The following is an 8929-nucleotide window of genomic DNA, read 5'->3' as shown; positions in this document are numbered from 1 at the left end:
GGAAGGACAGCCTTATGTACTTCTTCCCCATTGCTGGTTTTTATCCACCTCATGTGATAAAGGGCAGGGGCCTTAGACTCCACCATTTTTCTTATCTTTCAAATGAAATGAGAGAGAGATGGATTGTGTCTTGAGTCTCTACTATGTTCCTGGTCCTTATGGGCAAGCCTGTGAAGAGTCTTACCTCCATTTCCTGGATGGGGAAGCCAGATGCAGAGAAGGGCAGTGATTTGCCGAAGGTCCACACATCTAAGGTTCTTTTGGGTTCTCTGCTCTGCATGCCTTTTGGGGTGATGGTTAGTGAGATGAGTATCAGCTACCTGAGGCCAGAGAGAAAATTACATGATTTGATAAGTTTCAGAACAAAAGACCCACAGCTTTGAACCAAGGTTTGTGGCTAGTGGCTCTTAGGGAGAGATGAGAATCATAGAGGTCAGCAGAAGGGCATACTCTCTGACTCCAGGTAAGGGCTCTCCTTTCTGCTAAAAGAAACCTGGAACACAATCCCAGATGGTCTCTTGCCTACCATCTCCTTGGCACAAGGCCGGACTTTGGCTTCCAGGAGAGCCTCTGGATACAGTAAGCTCCTTCATGGGGTCAGGATTGCTAAGCCAGTGTGGCTCAACACTTTCTGGTAGGAGAGCTGATATAGGATTCCCAAGACATGTCCTAGGATGAGAATTCCCATCCTCCCCTGACCTCCAGAGTAAAACTCCCAAAGGCTCAGAGCCTGTCATCATGACGCAACACCAACTTCCAAGGAACCTCCTTCTGAGATTTCTATTTTAAGGACTTAATGTATATGACAATGTTTTGCAGTGTAGAAAGACCTGTACAAATACTGATAAAGAAAGTTGAGGCTTGAAACTATAAAATTCCTCAGAGAAGATGTAGGGGGAAACCTTCATAACATTGGCTTTGGCAATGGTTTCATGGATATGATACCAACAGCACAGTAGAGGAAAGCAACAATAGACAAGTGGGATTAGGTCAAACTAATTTCTGCACAACAGAAGAAACAATCAACAGAGTGGAAAGGCAGCCTACGGAATAGGAGAAAGTATTTTCAAATCTTGTATTTGATAAGGGATTAATAGGGGCTCATACCCAAAGTATGTAAGGAACTCCTATCACCCCATAGTGAGAAAACAAATGACCTTTAGGTCAGTCAGAGAAAGACAAATACCATATGATTTCGCTCATATGTGGAATTTACGAAACAAAACAGAAGATGATCGTAGGGGAAGGGAAAGAAAATAAAATAAAAAACAGAGAGGGGGGCAAACCAGAAAAGACTCTTCACTACAGGGAGCAAACTGAGGGTTGCTGGAGGGAGGGAGTTGGAGGGATGGGGTAACTGGGTGATGGGCATTAAGGGGGGCATGTGATGTAACGAGCACTGGGTGTTGTATGCAACTGATGAATCACTAAATTCTACCCCTGAAACTAATACTACACTAATGTTAACTAAATTGAATTCAAATTTTAAAAAGTGGGCAAAGGACTTAAATAGACATTTCTCTATTTAAGATGTACAAATAAACAACAGATACATTTTAAAAAGTGCTCCACATCACTAAACCTCAGGGAAATGCAAATCCAAAGCACAAAGAACTATCATTTCATGTTGATTAGGATGGCTGTTATATTAAAAAAAAAAAGTTTGACAGGGATGTGGAGAATTTGGAAACCTGTGCACTGTTCGTGGAAATGTAAAATGGTTCAACTACTGTGAAAAACAGTAGGGAGTTTCCTCAAAAAATTAAAAGTAGAACTAACTCCCCTATGATCCAGAATCGCCACTTCTATGTATTTTATCCAAAAGAACTGAAAGCAGGATCTTAAAGTGATGTCTGCCTCCTGTGTTCATTTACCATTATTCACAATGGCCAAGAGGTAGAAACAACCTTGATGTCTATTGGCAGAAAAATGGATAAAGAAAATGTGGTCTTGTGGTGCCTGGGTGACTATCAGTTAAGTTTCTGCCTTCGGCTCAGGTCATGATCCCAGGGTCCCGGGATGGAGCCCTGCATTGGGCTCCCTGCTCAGTAGGAAGTCTGCTTCTTCCTCTCTCCCAGCTCATGCTCTTTCTCACTCTCTTTCACTCTCTCTCATATAAGTAAATAAAATCTTTAAAAAAGAGAGAGAGTGTATATGTTACAGAGAAAAATAGGGAGTACAGGGGAGGGGGCTCATTTTAAATAGTGTGGTCAGAGAAGAGCCCTCAGAAAAGAGATTTGAGCCAAAACTTGAAGGAGGCCAAGGAACAAGCTGTGTGTTTATCAGCGGGGAGAGTGTTCTGGGCAGAGGGCATAGTGTGTGCAAAGGTCTTGGAGCAGACTGTTCTGAGTGCAAATCAAGGTGTCCCTGTGGCTGACAACAGAGTGAGGGAGCGAGACATGGGGTCAGAAGGGTAAAGGACAGGGGTGAAGGGTTTTCATGCTGCACAGTATTCCATGTGCTGGACAACAATGAAGGACAGGTGAATTCCTATGGAAGTGAAGAAATATTTTGCAATGTGTATTAGGGTTCTTCAGAGAACTAAAGTATCTACGGACATTCATTCATACATATGTGTATATACTCATATGTACCCGTAGGCGGCAGAGGGGCTGCCCCAGTCAGCATAGTAGATAGAAGCAAGATTGCAAAGGTCAGGGAGCTGTTTTTTAGGAAGTGTGGAGATAGGGTTGGAATTCCTTCATGCTAGGCTTCCCCTGTCTGTGAAGGCGGTATTACTTATTAACCTGGGAGTCTTGGATTGTCCCAGCAGTGAAAGTAAATGATTTTATAGGCTCATAAACCTATGGATTCCTGCTTCTGGCAGTCTAAGGCCATTATTGGTTGTTTACTGCCCTGTGTAAATGGGACTTGGCTGCCTTCTGGGGTGGAAGATGGAGGTGTGGCTGGGGTGGGAGGGCAGGTTCTCACTCTGATCTGAGCTACTCCTAGGGGTGGGGGGGGGGATATGATCACAGTGGTCTGAGAAAGGTGGTTCATTTTCAGTCTCTGGGGCTCATTATCACTAGAAAGACAGACCACGGTTCCCAGCAGGTGCCTTATACCAGAGGGAGGCCCATGGCCTGGAAAAGCTGGGAGGACCTTAGGGTCTTTCTGATCTGAGATCTTTATTACAGATGAGGAAGGCAAGCCAGAGAAATGTCACAACTTGATTATCAGAGTTCAGGTATGAGGTCCTCTATTTTGTTCCAAAGATTGAATTGTATAAGCACAGAATTGGGAATTCTCAGTTTGGCGGCATTTTGCAGTTAAAAGTTTTGGGGGGGACAGTTGATAAGAGCTTTGTGTGTGTCAACACTGAAATATGGTTCTGAAAAATGAACATGCTATGTTTAAAGATATTCATCATAACTATAAAATAAAATCAATATGTTTATGGTAAGAGATTTGAAGAATATTAAAAAGTATAAAGATAAAATCAGAAATCACCCATAAAATCCACACCTCCAGCATGTATAGCCAATAATTATAGACATTGTGTGTGTACATATATTTCAAAGATATCATATAAGGCAACCATATAATATTTACAGTTGTGTAGCACACTTCTCAAAATTAAACTTTTTATTTATTTATTTATTTATTTATTTATCTATTTATTTATATTTGTTTTTAGAGATAGCAAGAAAATCCCAAGCAGAATCCACTCCAAGCACAGAGCCCGACTCAGGGCTCCATCTCACGACCCTGCGGTCATGACCTGAGCCGAAACCAAGAGTTAGGCACTTAACTGAACCACCCAGGCGCCCCCAAATTAAACATTTTTTATTTTGAAGTAATTGTAGACACACATGCCGTTGTAAGACATAATACAGAGAGATCCATGTACCAAGTTTCCCCCAGTGGTAGCATTTTGCAAAGCTATAGTACAGTAGCACAACCAGAATATTGAAATTTATAATCTACTAATATTATTCAGATATCCCAATCTTACTTGTACACATGTGTGTGTGTGTTCTCCACAATTTTATCACACATGTAGGTTCACACACACATGAGCACCGAGAAGATGCAGAACACTTCCATCCCCGCAAAGAGCCCTTGCTGGACCCTTTCGTAATCATACCGCCGACCTCACATATGTGCCAACTCACCCCTGAACCCTGGCAGCCACTGATCTGGTCTCTAAATTCTAAATTTTGTCTTTTCCAAAGTGTTATACTAATAGAATCCTCTTTGGTATGCACGTTACCCTTGGAGATTGGCTTTTTTCTCCAGCAAATCTCCTTGAGATCTATCCAGTTGTGTGTATCTTACTAATTAATTTCTTTTTCATATATGCGCTGCCAAAGTGAGCTCCTAATTCGTTTCTCTTTATTGCTGAATAGGATCCCACAGTATGAACGGACCACAGTTTGTTTATCCAGAGGAGGTGAGGTAGGACGGCTTGGCTCTGGGTTCTCGGATTGCCTGTTGGCCCTCCTTATTTTAGCTTCTATCAAGAAGAATTGAAGGATATTTGAGTGGTTTCCAGTTTTCTACTATTAGGAATAAAACTGCTATACATTTTCATGTATAAGTTTTCACGTGAAGGTAAGTTTTCATTTCTCTGGGATAAATACTCAAAAGGACCCTTAGGGAGTCCTACAGTAATTGCATGTTTAATTTATAAGAAACTGCTGGAGTTTTTTCTGCAGTGTGAATCGCACATTTTTGACATGCTGTGTGACTATTTCTCTAACTAATTAGTCTTTAAAGAAACATGACTCTTAACAATGATATAATATTGCGTGGGATACATGTAGCATGATTTATTTAAGCTTTCCCCAAATGTGGAATATTTTGATTGTTTTACATTTCTTTTTCCCCATGGAAATAATGAATAGACTCCTGCACGTGGAGGTTTGGGAAAAGGCCGGCTGGAGCTGGTTCTCACAGTGGCCAGGGGTGAGCAGGCTCTGAAGGACGGATTCGTGGTGACTTGGCTGCACAGGGCCCCAAAGGAGACATCGCAGTGTCCCGTGTTTCATCGTTCAATGAGCAATACAACTGTCACAGGGACAGGGAGGGTTTATGGGAGTACTGACATATGCGACATCCCTTTCCACCTTCATTGGAAGGCTGTCATGATCAGAAATTCCCTTTTAGCTTGCCAGGAGAAAGACTTCACGATGCCACAAATCTTCATGTAGTCAAGTGCCAGGAGAATCAGATGGGCCCTTGGTGAACTTAGAACCAGGAAAAGGGGAGTGAGGTGTCTTTAATGGTCCAGTTGGGGGTGGTCTACAGCCTCCTTCTCATCTTGAGGAGGACAGAGGACAGAGCACAAGGACATTATCCACTGGCTGAGCTGGGTAGGAGGGTTTCAGTGGGCTCTTCCTATAGTACCTCTCTGGATTTCTGCATTTAAAACCTCTTCTGACTGACACCATATTTATTTTGTGAGTTGATGCCCTTCAATCCAGTCCTGTGAGCCTACTAGCTTTTCTGTCTTTCCATGGAGTTTGTGTCTTTGGTGTCTGATCATTTGAGAGGGTTTTGCAGTTTGACACTCAGTGGGAAGTACAATTTCCTCATTCAGTTGTTGGGGGACATACCATTTTGGCCTCCAAGTACTTACAACTTCCACTACTGTAAATAATGTTCGTTGTTACAAATAACTCATACTCTTAGAAACAACCCTATTGGACATGAACCTTGTCATTTTTTATTATTTCTTTAAGGGGAATTTTAGGAGTAGAATCATTGGGCTCAAGAGTAAGAACATTCTGGGGAGCTTGGTCATTTATAAATTCATTCCTGGAAAAGAAGTTCATGAGACTACCCCTTTCATTTTATTTTTATCAATACTGGACGATATATTTTTAAAAAATGCAATTTTGATAGGTGGAGAGAGGATTTTTTTTTAATGAGCATGCTATTAACTTTCAGTGAGTTAAACATTAATGTATAAACAGGCTGCCTTCTAAAGCAGAGTCCAGGGGCATCAATAAGGAAACTGAGTTGCTATGTGGGTCATGGTGGACCTCTTCCAGTTGTCAGAAGCACTCACAGTTTTTATGGCACTGACCACAGGTAGAAAAGATTCCTCTGCCCTTGGCCTTGGCACTCTGTACTGCATATGTAACTTAACGTTCTAGGCTGTACAGTCACATGGAATTTATTTCCTCACTGATTCAACAAACAGCTATTGAGCACCTACTTTCTTTTTTTTTTTAATGTCTTTTTTAAAAATTATGTTATGTTAGTCACCATACAGTACATCATTAGTTTTCGATGTAGTGTTCCATGATTCATTGTTTGCATAGAACACCCAGCAGAGCATGTACTTTCAAAACACCATGCTCGTCACCGGAGACACTAGGGTCAGCAAGACATACTCTCTGCCCTCTGGAGTTTACAACCAGGGAGAGAAGACAGACAGATGGTTACAAAGCAGTGCGATCAGCACATACAGGGTGCCACACCATGGGAACAGAGAGAACACCCAGTGCTACCAGATGGTAAGGGCCAAGGATAACCAGGCCGAGTCTCAAAGGATGGAAGGAGTTCAAATGAACAACCACGGGCTGTCGTCAGGCAAAGGACTGGGTGAAAAGGAATCTCAGAAATTGTGCGATGTACAGACTTGGGCTGTACAGATAATAGTTGAAGCCTCCATGGGAGGGAGGTGGGAGAGCCACGCTCCAGGACCTAGTGTTATATCCTGTTTCTGGATCTCTGTTTTAGTGGCCACCAAAACCAGTCGGGAAGTCCCACAGTCTCCTCTTCCTGAGTTCCCTCTGCCCACGAATGGCACTGTCACCAAACCAGAAACCTGCCAATCACCGAAGACCCCTGCTCCTTACTCACCTGTGTTAGTCAGTCACCAAGCCCACAAGATTGCCCTTCTTGGGAATTCTCAAATCCTCCCCCTGCTCTTGATCCCCACTGCTACTGGTCTAGTCTCATCCCTTGCTGGAATGCCTCAGCCTCCTGTGTGGCCTCCATCCTCCTTCCAGCCCTGTCCCTGTCCCATCCAGCCTCCATTCTGCAGCCAGTGTGTGTGTGTGTGTGTGTGTGTGTGTGTGTGTGAGAGAGAGAGAGAGAGAGAGAGAGAGAGATTCAGACTTCAGTTGTCTGGCTTCTCCAACCCCCAGGGGAGTTAGCTCTGAGGGCAGACACCCTGGGCTTCCTTATTAACATGTCCCTGACACCTAGCACAGTGCCTGGCATCGACTAGGTGCTCATTAACTATTTACTGTCCCCCCGCCCCCATCGCCATCCTTGTTCTCCCTTCTCTCCCGAGTCAGAGGCAAAGAGAGATGATTGGATTAGAAGAGAAAATAATTTGTGGTTCACCTTGTGGGTGCCGCATAATTTGCTTTGCGTAATGGCACTGCTGCAGGCTCCCGACAGCACCTTCTTAAAGGAACCCCAGGCTACTTTCGGAGCAGCCTTAAGCAGTGAAAGATTAATCAGACCAACTAACTAGAGCTAATGAATGAGTTGGAGAATCTAGTGCCCTCTCCAGTTACATAAAGACAACTCAGCTGAATGTCTCCAGAAATCTTTAAAGTGTAAGCAAAATGGTACAGAGAGAAGATGGGAAGATGGAATGCTCTGGACAGGGACCAGGTTGGCCAGAAGCCCATAGAGCCCATACATGGAAGTGATCCTAGAGTTTATATTCCCTCTAGCAGGGCGATCCTGCTTGAAGGTGGCTGGGCCCTCACTGAAATTGCCCTCATTCATACATTCAACAAATATTTATTGGGCATCTCCCATAAGGTAGACGTAGTTCTAAGTTCTGAGGATATGCTAGCAAACAATTCAGGCAAAAATCTCTGCTTTCATGCAGCTTATATTTTAGCATAGAGGAGAGAGAAAGAAAAAATAAGTAAAAAATCTAGTTTGTCAGACTGTGATAAGTGCTATGGAGAAAGATATAGCAAGGCAAGGGGGAGAATTCTGGAGATGAGAGGACTGCTGTACATGATGGTCAGAGAGAGCCTTTCCGAGGTGATGTTAGTACAAACGCGTGGAGCCGCCTTCATGTGGGTATCCAGGAGAGGACATTCCTGACAGAGGAAAAAGCTTATGATAGAGCCTGGAGGAGCTGCCTTGCATTGACCAGAAAAGCAACTGTGGCTGATTTTACAGGTGCTGCTCTGGGACTTGCCAGGGCAGGTGGAGGTGACGGAGGTGGCCGCTGTGGCTGAGCCCTGCAGGTGCCTTAGGAGAATCTAATTGGCAACACTCCTATTGGCAAAGGTCTTGGCCCGTGCTCCTTTTTGGGATTTCCCAAGCTCCCTTTCGATGATCTGACATCCCAGTCAAAGTAGGATTTTGGTCTGGTCCTCCTACTAGTCACAGTGGTGACTCTCCTTCTGTGCCCTATGGGTCAAGCCTGGGTGCCTGGGGGATACTGACACCTGTGAACACAGCTAAAGCAGGCAGAAGGTGAAACTTGTCTTATTGTGGCTTGCTCCCTGTTATCTTTTTGGGGCTCCCTAGTGCATATCAGACCCCCTTTGGAGTTAAATATCCATATATTTGGGTGGGAGGGTCTAGACAAAGTGGTGGTAATGATTCTGTGAGTTGTACTTTGATAAACACAGAAAGCCATACCACTAGAGGGAAGAAGGGATCGAATACTACATTTGAATGATGGGCTATTCATTGTGCTAAGTTTTTTACACAAACAATCTTACTAAATTTTCATTATTCTGCAATGATACTCTGATATCACTGTCACTATTTTACAGAGGAGAAATGGAAGTCTCAAAGATACTGGCTATTCCCTGCTTACAAAAATATTTATAAATATATAAAATTAGTTTGTAAGCATTTCAAACAAAAGTTTGCATAGAGGAGAGAGAAAGAAAGTAAGTGAAAGTGCCTCATAGTCTCACCTCTTAGAGAAAACCATAAGCGGTGAGTTGTATAATCTTCCTTAAGTTTCAAAAGGTACACACAAACGCATACA

Source organism: Lutra lutra, chromosome 11, assembly GCF_902655055.1.
Source record: "Lutra lutra chromosome 11, mLutLut1.2, whole genome shotgun sequence".
NCBI lineage: Eukaryota > Metazoa > Chordata > Mammalia > Carnivora > Mustelidae > Lutra > Lutra lutra.
The sequence above is the reverse complement of the archived record's forward strand: the minus strand, read 5'-3'. Positions refer to the sequence as shown.